This window comes from Chrysochloris asiatica, unplaced genomic scaffold (assembly GCF_000296735.1).
Source record: "Chrysochloris asiatica unplaced genomic scaffold, ChrAsi1.0 scaffold00081, whole genome shotgun sequence".
In the NCBI taxonomy this organism is placed as follows: domain Eukaryota; kingdom Metazoa; phylum Chordata; class Mammalia; order Afrosoricida; family Chrysochloridae; genus Chrysochloris; species Chrysochloris asiatica.
Genome location: NW_006408599.1, coordinates 6,934,872 through 6,948,237, shown reverse-complemented (window position 1 = coordinate 6,948,237; position 13,366 = coordinate 6,934,872).

Here is a 13,366-nt window from a genome sequence, read left to right as displayed (position 1 = left end):
AGGCACCAGGAATTAATGGAATACAAATTGAAATATTTAAAAAAAAGTGAGACGGCACAGGGGGCACTCATTCATCTATGTCAAGAAATTTGGAATAAAACTATCTGGCCAACTGATTGCAAGAGATTCGTATTTGTACCCATTCCAAAGAGAGGTGACCCAATGGAATATGGAAACCATCAGACAATCTCTTTGATATCCCATGCGAGTAAATTTTGCTAAAGGTAATACAGAAACGACTATAATCATACATTGACAGAGAACTTCCAGAGGTTCAAGCCAGAATCAGAAGAGGCCATGGAATGAGGGATATCATTGCAGATATCCGATGGATCTTGGTTGAAAGCAGAGAATATCAGAAAGATGTTTACCTGTGCTTTATTGATTACCCAAAGGCTTTTGATTGTGTGGATCATGACAAACTAAGGACAACGTTGTAAAGTCTGAGTATTTCTGAACACATAATTGTGCTCATGAGGAATCTATACCTGGACCAAGAAGCAGTTTTTCAAACAGATCATGGGAACACTGAATGGTTTAAAATTAAGAAAGGTGTGCGACAGGGTTGTATTCTTTCACCATACTTATTCAGCCTGTATGCGGAGCAAATAATACGAGAAGCTGGGTTATATGAAGAAAAATTGGCATCAGGATTGGAGAAAGAATCATTAACAACCTGTGATTTGCTGATGATACAACCTTGCTTGCTGAAAGTGAAGAGGACTTAAAACATTTACTGATGAAGATACGTATGGATTACATCTCAATGTAAAGAAAACAGAAATCCTCATCATTGGACCAATAAACAACTTTCTTATCAATGGAGAAAGGTTGAAGTTGTCAAGGACTTCATTCTTCTTGGCTCAACTATCAACACTCACTGAAGCAGCAGTCAAGAAATCAAACCATGTATTGCATTAGGTAAATCTGCTGCACAAGACCTTTTTAAAGTGTTGAAGAGCAAAGATGTCAGCTTGAGGACTAAGGTGTGCCTGACCCAAGCCATGGTATTTTCCATAACCTCATATGCATGCGAAAGCTGGACAGTGAATTAAGGAAGACCGTAGAAGAATTGATGTGTTTGAGTTATGGTATTCAAGGAGAATATTGAAAGTGCCATGGGCTGCCAAAAGAACCAATAGATCTCTTTTGGAAGAAGTGCAGCCAGAGTGCTCCTTGAAGGCCTGCATGGACAAACTTCATCTCTCATACTTTGGGCATATTTTCAGGAGGAACTAGTCACTTGAGAAGAATATCATGGTTAGTAAGCTGGAGGGTCAGAGAAAAAGAGGAAGACCCCCAATGAGATGGATTGGCCAAGTGGCAGCATCGATGGACCCAAGAGTGGCAAACAGTAGTGAGGTTGACCCTGAATTGGGCAGTGTTTCATTCTGTTGTGCATAAAGTCACTATGGGTTGGTACCGACTCAATGGCACCCTAACAACAACAACTTTGCTGACTCTTCCAATGATGTCTAGTAGCTTTTTTCCTGAGTCTTTGGGGTTTTCTATGTATAGGATCCTATCATTTGCAAATAGAGAGAATTTTACTGCCTATTTGCCAATTTGTTGTTGTTGTTATGTGCCCTGGAGTCTGTTCCGACTCATAGCGACCCTACATAGGGTCTTCTAGGCTGTAATTCTTTACGGGAGCAGAAAGCCTCTTCTTTCTCCCTTGGAACAGCTGGTAGTTTCGAACTGCTAACCTTGAAGCTTACAGCCCAATTTGTAACCATCACGCTACCAGAGCTCCTTTACCAATTTGGATGCCTTTAATTTCCTTGTCTTGCCATATAGCTCTTGCTAAGACTTCCAGCACAATATTGAAAAGGAATGGTGACAAAGGACATCCTAGTCTGGTTCCTGTTCACAGAGGGAAGGCTTTCAGTTTGTCTCCTTTGAGAGTATTGCAGGCTGTTGGTTTTCTATGTTGTTGTTGTTGTTAAGTGCCGTCGAGTCGGTTCCGACCCATAGCGACCCTGTACAGGGTTTCCGAGGGTGTAAATCCTTACGGGAGTAGAAAGCCTCATCTTTCTCCCATGGAGCAGCTGGTAGTTTCGAACCGCTGACCTTAAGGTTCGCAGCCTGATTCGTAACCACTATGCTACCAGAGCTCCTTGTTGGTTTTCTATATATGCTCTTAATTATGATGAGGCATTTCCCTTCAATTCCTACTTTGTTGAGTGGAGTGTTTGTATCCGGAATGGATGTTGCATTTTTTGTCAAATGCCTTTTCTGCATCGATCGATATGATCATGTGTTTCTTTTCCTTTTTTCTTATTTATATGGTGGATTACATTGATCGTTTTTCTAATGTTGAACCATCCTTACATCCCTGATATGAATCCCACTTGATCATGATGTGTTATCTTTTTGATGTGCTACTAGATTTTGCTGGTTAGGATTTTGTTGAGAATTTTAGCATCTATGTTTATCAGGGATATTTGTTTATAATTTTCTTTCTTAGTGACATCCTTTCCTGGTTTTGGTATGAGGGTTATGCTTGCTTCATAAAATGTGGTAGGAAGTTTTCCATCCTCGTCTATATTCTGGAGTAATTTGAGTAGTATTGGTGACAACTTTTCCATGAATGTTTGATAGAACTCACCAGTGAAGCCTTTTGGTCTGTATTTCTTTGGTTGGGAGTTTTTTGATGACCAGATCAATTTTTTCTTTTGTTATGGGTCTGTTCAGGTTTTCTATTTCACTCTATATAATTTTTGGTAGGTCCTGTTTTTCTAAAAATGTATCCATCTCTTGTAAGTTTTCAAATTTGTTGGAGTACAACTTTTCATAGTATTCTGTTATTATCCTTTGATTTCTTTTGGTTCCATTGTTACATCGCCCACGTGGTTTCTAATGTGTGTTATTTGTGTCTTCTCCTCTTTTGTTTGGTTTGCCAATGGTCTGTAAATTTATTAATCCTTTCAAAGAACCAGTTTTTCATCAGGGTGTTATTCAGTTTCCATGTATTTGACTTCATTTCTTTGGTCTTCCTATTGCTGATTTCTAATCTGATAGCATTGTGGTCTGAGAAGATGCTTTGTAGTATTTTGATATTTGTACATTTATGGAGGTTTGTTTTGTGGCCTAACACATGGTCTATTCTGGAGAATGTTCCATGTGCTCTGGAAAAGACTGTATTATGCTGTTGTTGGGTTGAATACACACCTATGAGGTCCAGTTGGCTGATTGTGATGTTTAGTTCTTCTGTGTCTTTGTCAAGTTTATTTCTGGTTGTTCTATCCATTTTTGAAAGCAGTGTATTAAAATTGTCCACGATTGTTGTAGATTCATCAATTTCTTTCTACAAATCAATTAGAGTTTGCTTTATATGTTTTGAATCTCTTTCATTGGGAGCAGAGATATTTATTATGTTTATGTCATCTTGTTCAATTGTTCCTTTAATCATGAGATAATGTCCATCATTATCTGCTCTGCTGGTTTTTGCCTTAAAGTTTATTTTATCAGAGATTAGTACTGCCACTCCTGTTTGTTATTGATTGCAATTAGCTTGGTATATTTTTTTGCCTTCCTTTGACTTTTAATCTGTGTTTGTATCTGTGTGTAAGATGTGTCTCTTGCAGACAGCATATTGAAGGATCTTGTTTTCTTATCCATTCTGCCACCCTTTGTATCTTAACTGGTACATTTAATCCATTTACATTCTGTGTAATTATCAATAGGTATGGATTAATTGTTGTCATTATGTTGTGGGTTTTTTTGGTGTTGTTGCTTTCTTTGTTCTGTGTCTCTTCCTTTGTTGATTCATGCTTTTTGTGTTCTTTCTTGTGAGTTTCCTCATAGTTTTACTATTTACATGTTCTTTTTGGATTTTCATTTTTTTGGTATGTTGTGTAGTGTTAGTTTTCTTTGAGTTTACCTTATATTCCATTAACTTTTCCCTCCATTTAGTGCAGTCTATTTTATCTTGTAATCTACCTGAACTTCTCACCATCTGGATCTCTGTTTCTATTTGTTTACCTCTTTTACATTGTGTAATTCTTTTGACCATAGACTGACCTCCCAGATTCTCTGAGTTTGTTCTTATAGTTTTGTTCTGTTTTCAACTCTTCCATCTGTCAATTTAGTTCTGGGAGGTGCTGCTACATATGTCAGTCTCTGGTTGTTGTCTGTTCTTATTGGTTCTCAGTCCACAGAACTCCCTTTAGGATGTTTTGTAGTGCAGGGTTGGCTTTGACAACATCCCTTAACTTCTATTTATCCTGGAATATTTTGATTACACCACTGTATTTGATTGGTAGCTTTGCTGGTTAAAGGATTCTTGGTTGGCAGTTTTTTTTTCTTTCAGGGTTTTATATATGTCTCCCCATTGCCTTATTGCTTGCATGGCTTCTGCTGAGAGATCTGAGCTTAATCTGACTTGCTTGCATTTGTATGTAACATTTCTGTTTTCCCAAGCTGCTTTCCAGAGTGTCTCCTTATCTTTGATTTTAGAGAGCTTGATTATGATATGTCTTGATGATTTTCTTTTGGGGGTCTAGCCTTCCTGGGGTTCATTGAATGTCTTGAATGTTTATCTTTTCACTTTTCAGGATGTGAGAGAAATTTTCTTCCAGCAGTTCTTCAACTGTTTCCTCTGTGGACTTGTGTGATTCTTCTTGTTCTGGAATGCCGATACATTTTAAGTTATTCCTCTTCATGTTGCCCAACATGAATCTTATACCTTCTTCAGATATTTTTATCCTTTTTTCTGTTTGCTCTTCTATCTTAGTGGTATTGAGAGATTTGTCTTCTAGCTCACTGATTCTGCCTTCCATCTCTTCTGTTCTACTCCTTTGCCCTTTAAGTGTATTGTCTATTTCTGATATTTTATTGTTGATTGTTTGGGCCTGTTTCTGTAGGTTTTAATTGTTTCCAATGCTGTAGCTATCTTATTTGATTGTTCTTCTAGTGCTTTCTTGACTTCTTCCTTATGTTTCTCCCTCCTTCCAGAAAGCAGTCCAGGTCTACCTCTAGATCATTTGTCTCAGACATTTTCTTGTTTCTGGACATGTGCTGATATGGTCTTTTTTTCTTTTGCTTCTTGGACATATTTAGTGTTTATCTGTAGCCTTAATACTTAATTGAGTGTGTGTTTTGGTATTTTTTATGCTTTCTGATTACTTCCAGATAGATGTAATCAGGATGTGGGCTTCCCTTTTCATTAATCTTATTGCTTAACTCAGATTAACTTTCACAGGTGTTGTCTGCCTCCCTGTTGTATGGCAGTTTGTATTGGTTCTTGCCTGGATTTTGGTGTTTTATAGAGTGTGATTGTAGCTTGACTACATGGCAGCAGTTGCTGTCTCTTCTTGGATAATATAGGGAGAGAAAGAGTTCCCCAAAGGTAAAAGGGGGGAGCATAAAATAGCAACAACAAAACAACAAGGGGGAAAAAAAACCCCACCAAAAACAAAAACAACAACAAAAAACTAGATTGGATACTGTAGTCTATAATCGCAGAAAAGGGAAAGGAGGGAGAGAAGGAAAAAAAAAAAAAAAAATCTGTAGCCTAATATGAGTATGACTTTAATGTCCTCTTTCAAATTCTTGCCTTCAAAGCTGACTGATAAATTTCATGATGCCACTGTTGGTTGTTATGGTGTACTTCAGGATTTAATTTAATTTTCAGCCTGTTTTGTTTTTAAACTCTCTTTCCTCCTCCACACCCCTTTTTCTGGCCTTTTCGCTATTGAACCATATTTCAATGCCAGCTCGTGGGCTGAGAGTATCTGTGCACATGTGTGGCAGAAGAATCCACTGGTGGTGGGTGTCCATTCATTCATGCTCCCCCTCTAGTCACCAGAATGAAGGTCCCCAAAGAGTGGGTGGTGGTGGTGGTGGTGGAAATCAGAACAAAGCAAATCCGACAAAGTGTATTATCTACGTTTGCTCTGAGGTTCCCATGGCATTATTCCCTTGTACTTCTGCTCCTCCGCTTGGTCTTGCTGTTTGGTCTCACCCAAGTTGTCAGCTCCAGCCACAGAGCCTGGCAGATTTAAAAATACATGGTTTCTTACTTCTGCTTTAAGTTCCACTATCTATAAGCCTTCAAACTTTTTAAATATTCCTAGATATGTGGTTCAGATTTTGGAGCTCTGCCTTGAACCCTCTTCAAGTGGTATTCTATGGTATTGCTGTTGGCTAATTTCATTGCACCTCTACCCTATCTGCCATCAAACCAAAAGACCAAACCAAGAGAAATTTGACCAAGATTTTAAACGTTGGTAGAATATTCTTAGGTAAAGCAAAAGTATTATGATAAATTATTGGAAACAGAAGCATATGAGTAAGCATATATAAAATGGAAGGTCAATGTTTTGAAAGCCTTAACTGTAAAAATGTGAGTTGCCTGAAGACTATGCCCCAAGTTGTAGAAGTAAAATTTGCAAATATATTGCAACTTGTAGTAGTCCAAACACTACTGAGTTGGGGCTTGCGTACTCAGACCCCATAAATGAGTAAGCCAGTATCTTAAAATAAATTTCTTGATATCTGAACACATAAACACTCAGTCATACACACATAGATATACACATACACTGTTGTTGTAGTTGTTGTTAGGTGACACAGAGATGTGTTCTGACTCACAGTGACTCTGTGAACAACAGACTGACACTGCCCAGTCCTACACAATTGTTGCTATGCTTGAGGTCACCGCTGCTGCAACTGTGCCAAACCATATTGTTAGGGGCCTTCCTTTTTATCTCTAAGCCTCCAATTTACTAAGCATAATATCATGCACAGGAATTGATCCTTCTTGATGATATGTGCAATGTATGAGAGACAAAGTCTAACTATCTGGATTCTAAGAGCATTCTGGATGTAGTTCTTTCAAGACAGATTTCTTTGCTCTTCTGCCAGTCCAGGGTACTTTTAATAATTTTCTCCAGTTGTTGTTTTTGTTGTTGTCAGGTACCATCTTGTTGATATCAACTCATAGGGACCCTATATACAGCAAAACAAAACACTGCCCAGTGCTAGGACAACCTCACAATTGTTGCCACATTGATGCTGTCACTTTGCAAATCCATCTCACTGGGGGTCTTCCTCTTTTTCTCTGACCCTCCACCCTACCAAACATGATATCCTTCTCCTGCGACTGGTCCTCCTCATAATATGTCTGATGTATGGGAAATGAAATTTGCCCATCCTTGACTCCAAAGAACACTCTGGCTGCAATTCTTCCAACAGAGATCTGTTGGTTCTTTTGGCAGCCCATGGCACTTTCAATATTCTCCTCCAGCACCATAACTCAAAAGCATCAATTCTTCTATGGTCTTCCTTATTTACTGTCCACCTTTTGCATGCATATAGGTTATTGAAAATACCATGTCTTGGGTCAGGCACACCTTAGTCCTCAAGGTGAAATCTTTGCTCTTCAACACTTTTAAAAGGTCTTGTGCTTCAGATTTGCCTAATACAATACATCAGTTGATTTCTTGACTGCTGTTTCCATGAGTGTTGATAGTTGATCCAAGAGGAATCAAGTCTTTGACAACTTCGATTTTTTCTCCATTGATAAGTATGTTGTTTATTGGTCCAGTGGTGAGCAATTTTGTTTTCTTTACAGTGAGTTGTAATCCATACTGAAGGCTGTGCTCTTTGATCTTCATCATTAAGTATTTTAAGTCCTTTTCACTTTCAACAAGCAAGATTGTATCATCTGCATATCACAGTTTGTTATTGTTTCTTCCTCTAATCCTGATGCCACATTTTTCTTCATAGCGCCCAGCTTCTCCAATTATTTGCTCAACATACAGGTTGAATAAGTATGGTGAAAGAATACAACCTTGTCGTACACCTTTCTTAATTTTAACCCATTTAGTGTTTCCAAATTCTCTTCAAACAACTGCCTCTTGGTCCATGTACAGATTCCTCATGAGCACAATTATGTGTTCAGGTATACTCATACATCACAATGTTGTCCATAGATCGTCATAATCCACACAATTGAAAACCTTTGTATAGTCATTAAAGCACAAGCAAACATCTTCTGGTGTTATCTGCTTTCAGCCAAGATCCACTGGATATCAGCAATGATATCCCTCATTCCACATCCTCTTCTGAATCCAGCTTGAACCTCTGGAAGTTCTGTCAATGTATGCTTGCAGCCATTTCTGTATTACCTTTAGCAAAATTTTACTTGCATGGAATATCAACGATATTGTCTTATGGTTTCCACATTCCATTGGGTCACCTCTCTTTGGAATGGGCACAAATACAGATCTCTTCCAATCAGAATGCCAGATAGTTGTCTTCCAAATTTCTTGGCATAGATGAGTGAGTGCCTCTTGTACCACCTCATTTTTTTGAAATATTTCAATTTGTATTCCATCAATTCCTGGTGCTTTGTTCTTGGCCAATTCCTTCAATGCACCTTGGAGTTCTTCCTTCAATATCATTGGCTTTTGATCACATACTACCTCTTGAAATGGTTGAACATCAACCATTTCCTTTTGGTACAGTGACTCTGTGTAGTTCTTCCATCTTCTCTTGATGCTTTCTGCGTCATTCAATAATTTGCTCAGAGATCCTTCAATAATGAAACTTGAGGCTTGAATTTTTTCTTCAGTTCCCCCAGCTTGAGAAATGCTGAGCATGTTCTTCCTTTTTGGTTTTCTGAGTCCAGATCTTTGCACATTTTGCTGTAATATTTGACTTTATCTTCTCGAGCTGACCTTTGAAATTTTCTATTCATTTCTTGGGCCTCCTCATTTCTTCCATTTGCTTTAGCATCTCTATGCTTGAAAGCAAGTTTCAGTGTCTCTTTTGACATCCATTTTCATCTTTTCCTTCTTTCTTGTCTTCTCAATGACTTTTTGTTTTCTTCATATATGATGTTCTTGATGTCATCCCACAACTCTTCTGGTCTTCAGTCTTCAGTGTTTAATGTATCAAATCTGTTCTTCAGATGATCTCTAAGTTCAGGTGGGATATATTCAAGGTGATATTTGGCTGTCATGGATTGCTTTTCATTTTCTTCAGCTTTAGTTTGAATTTTCATATGAGCAATTGATGGTATGTTCCACAGTCTGCCCCTGGCCTTGTTTTGACTGATGATATAGAGATTTTCCATTGTCTCTTTCTGCAGTCATTCTGCAGATGTAGTCAATTTGATTTCTGTGTATTCCATCTGGTGAGGTCCAAGTGTATAATCATCTCTTATGCTGTCTAAAGGAGGTATTTGATATGAATAAATCATTGTTTTTGCCGAATTCTATCATGTGATCTCCAACATTATTTCTATCACCAGGGTCATATTTTCCAATTACTGATCCTTCCTCTTTGTTCCCAACCTTTGCATTCCATTCACCAGTAATGACCAATACATCTTGATTGCATGATTAATCAATTTCAGATTGAAGAAGTTGGCATAATTCATCTATTTCATCCTCACTGGGTTTAGTGGTTGGTGTGTACATTTGAATAATAGTGGTATTAACTGGTGTTCACTGTAGATGCATGGATATTATCCTATCACAGGCAGTGTTGTACCTCATGACTGATCAGGATATGTTCTTTTTGACAATGAATTCAACACCATTCCTCTTCAATTTGTCATTCCCGGCATAGCAAATCATATAATTGTCAGATTCATAATGGCAATACCAGTGCATTTCAGCTCACTAAATTTTAAATGTTTATGTGTTCCATTTCATTTTCGAAAATTTCTAATTTTCCTAGATTCATGCTTCATACATTCCATGTTCCGATTATTAATGAATGTTTACAGCTGTTTCTCTTCATTTTGAGTTGTGCCCCATCATCAAATGAAGGTTAGGTGGACTTTACTTCCATTGGCTTTACTCCATTCATGTCATCACAGTCGAGCATAATTTTAAGAGGCAGCTCTACCCCAGTCACATTTTGAGTGTCTTCCAACCTGTGGGGCTCATTTTTGAGCACTATATCTGAGAGTGTTTCTCTGTTATTCATAAGATTTTCAGTGACTAAATATTTAAATGTAGTTCATCACTTCTTCCTAGTCTGTCTTCATCTGGAAGTTCGTCTGAAACCTGTCCACCAAGGGTGATCCTGCTGGTATTTAAAATACCGTTGGCATAGCTTCCAGAATCACAGCAACTCACAAGTCACCACAGTACAACAAACTGACAGACATGTGCAATAGCATAACTTAAATGCATGAATTCTTCTCTGACCTTCTTAAGTCATTATTCAACTTTCTCATGCATATGAAACTATTGAAAATACTATAGCTTGGGTCAGGCACACCTAAGTCCTCAAATTCATATCTTTGCTTTTAAACAATTTAAAGAAGTCCTGTGAAGCAGATTTGCCTATTACAATATGTCATTTGATTGCTTCACTCATCATTCAATGAGTGTTGATTATGGATCCGAACAAAATAAAGACTTTGGCAACTTAGATCTTGTCTCCATTTATCATGATATTATTTACTGGTACAGTTGTGAGGATTTTAAATTTTATTTTGATTGAAATGCAATCAATACTGAAAGCTGTAGTCTTTGGTCTTATCAGTGAGCATTTCATGTCTTCTTTGCTCTCAACAAGCAAGGTTATATAATATGCATATTGCAGGATGTTAATGAGTCTTCCTCTAATCCTGGTGCTCTGTTCTTCTTCATATAATCCAGTTTCCCAGATTATTTGCTCACCATACAAATTGAATAAGTATGGTGAAAGAATGTAATCTTGGTGTACACCTTTCCTGTCAAATGACTGATTTTTGGTCTGTGTACATGTACCTCAAAGGATTTCTGGTAGCATAGTGCTTATGAGTTAGGCTGATAATCTCAAGGTCAGCACTTGGAAACTACCAACAGTTCCATGGGAGAAAGATAAGGCTTTATGCTCCCACAAATATTTACAGCTTCAGAAACCCTTTACAGGGTTGTTATGGGTTGGAACCAACTCAACATCACTTAATAACAACACAACACAGGTACCTCATGAACACAATTAAGGGCTCCAGATACCCAGTCTTTATAATGTTACCCATAACTTGTCATGGTGCACACTGAAAGCCTTTGCTTAGCCCATAAAGCACAAGCAAACATGTTTCTAGTATTCTTTGTTTTCAGACAAGATCAGTCTGATGTCAGCAATGGTATCCCTCATTCCATGTCCTCTTCTGAATTCAGCTTGAGAGTCTGACAGTTTTCTGTAGATGTTCTGTTGAAGTCATTTTTGAAATTATGGGGAATTCCTGTTCTGTCCCATTGGGTGACTATGAGTCAAAATTGACTTAGTGGCACACAATAATAACATTTTATAATTATTTAGGATAATTGCTATTATTAATACTATTATTATTATGAAAGCATTGGAACTGGGGCTATGTTTTCAAATTACATGGCAGGGAAGGTTTGGGAGAGTTTAGCCAACGATCCCATTTTGACTGCTGAATACCTTGTCATTGTGTAAGCCAGATGCTACATGAAATCTAAGTCATATTACAAGATACATCAACCAGAGTTTGGATGTAAGATGTGCCAAGAGAAACAATTTCTGCTTCATGTATTTTTCTGACAGTTTGCTTCTCATCCTATTGTACTGGTTTACCAAATAACTTCATATGAAAGGGAATGGCATTCTGTAAAGTGCTGCCTATATTATCAAAAAATAATTTTTAATTCTCTAATTCCGCGGGAGAAAGATGAAGCTTTCTACTCCCGTAAAGATTTACACCCTCGGAAACCCTGTACAGGGTCGCTATGAGTCGGTTCTGACTCCACGGCACATAACAACAACAACAACAACAACAATTACCACTTTGGCTGAGAGGCTCCTCTCTTCCATCTTTATTTGCCATTTTCCTAAGTGCCCTTTTTGCCCTCACTGTTGTCTGCCAAAAGAAAACTCCATTTCCCACTTTGCTTAGGTGAATGGGGAAATGGCCATGAATTAGATTCTTCCCTGTTTCACTGTCCTACTTCTCATGGCTTGGATTGGTGCAATAGGAACATTAGCAATTACTTACCTCTAGGCTCAGATAAATTAGCATTAATAATGAAGAGGGAGAAAAGGAATGGTCTTTGAGATTCAGGAACTGTTCAGAAATTTGGCATGGGGCTCTCTGCAGTATTGACTAATGAGCAAGAACCAGGAAAATCATTTTAAAGTTTTAAATGAGTTGTTTTTTAATTCATGTGTGCATCAGTCTCATTCCATTCTTAAATATTTGACCTTCTTCTCAGAAGGAAGATTTGCTGCGGGAATGGACAAATTATGTGGCATTTGTCTAAAGTGATAGGTCTAATTATCACTCTAAAATCCTGAAATATTTCTGAGCTTCCACTAAAAAGTCAAACGCAAAAGAATGTATAATGATCTTAAAATTGATTCCAGGCCCCATTTCTCCATGCTGAGGCTGGGAATGGGAGGATCAAAAACTAAGCAATAAGGAAGACTTATCTCCATCAATGAACCCTCTGAGCTTTTCAGTAGTTGGGCAAGAGTTTTAAAGAGAGAATAGAGTAAAAAGAATACCCTACTTTCAATTGAAAACACTGAGAATGGGTTGGCTTGATTTTGATTCAACAGGAAACATCCACGTAGAACCTAAAAATAAATACTTTTGGAATCTTCTGTATTTTAAAAGCACAATGTCACAAAGTATGCATCATGGAAGTGGGTGTCTCTAAACTCAAAGGGGGTGTTTCTGTAGAAATCAGAGGACCTTCATTTTATAAGTCACATAATATGCTACCTGCATCAAAAATCTATCCTGTGCTGAACCCTGTGGTGGTACTTTATGTCAAGCAAATCAACATTTTAAAAGGTGCAGAGCTAACTCAATAGTTTATTTGGCTTATAATATTAAGGCTATGTGTAAAAAGGGATTTCGTAAACCTAAATTGTGTGCCATCTGGTTGATTCTGATTCATAGTGACCCTATATGATAGTGCAGATCTGCCCCATAGACATTCCCAGGCTGTAATCTTTCTTGGAGTAGATCACTAGGTCTTTTCTTCCATTGAGCAGTTATGTAGTTTCAAGTCACCAATTTATTGGTTAGCAGTTGAGCAGGGTATATATGATTGAAGGCAAAGTGGCTAATCTCAGCATGGGGATAAACTAGGATATAGGTACTGGTGCAACTGGTGGTTAATTCAAAACATTTGGGAGAAAGGAGACTTTCTCATATCGCTGTACCTTTGTATAGGTTGCTCCTTTTATCTGTAATCTTCATTATTTCTCCATGTTCCCAATCTGGAATGCCCATCAATGAACCCTTTGAGCTTTTCAGTATTTGGGCAAGAGTTTTAAAGATAGAATAGAGTAAAAAGAATAACCTACTTTCAGTTGAAAACTGAAAACACATTTTAAGCAACACTTCATAACACAATTTAAGCAACACTTCTTTTTTTTTTTTTTT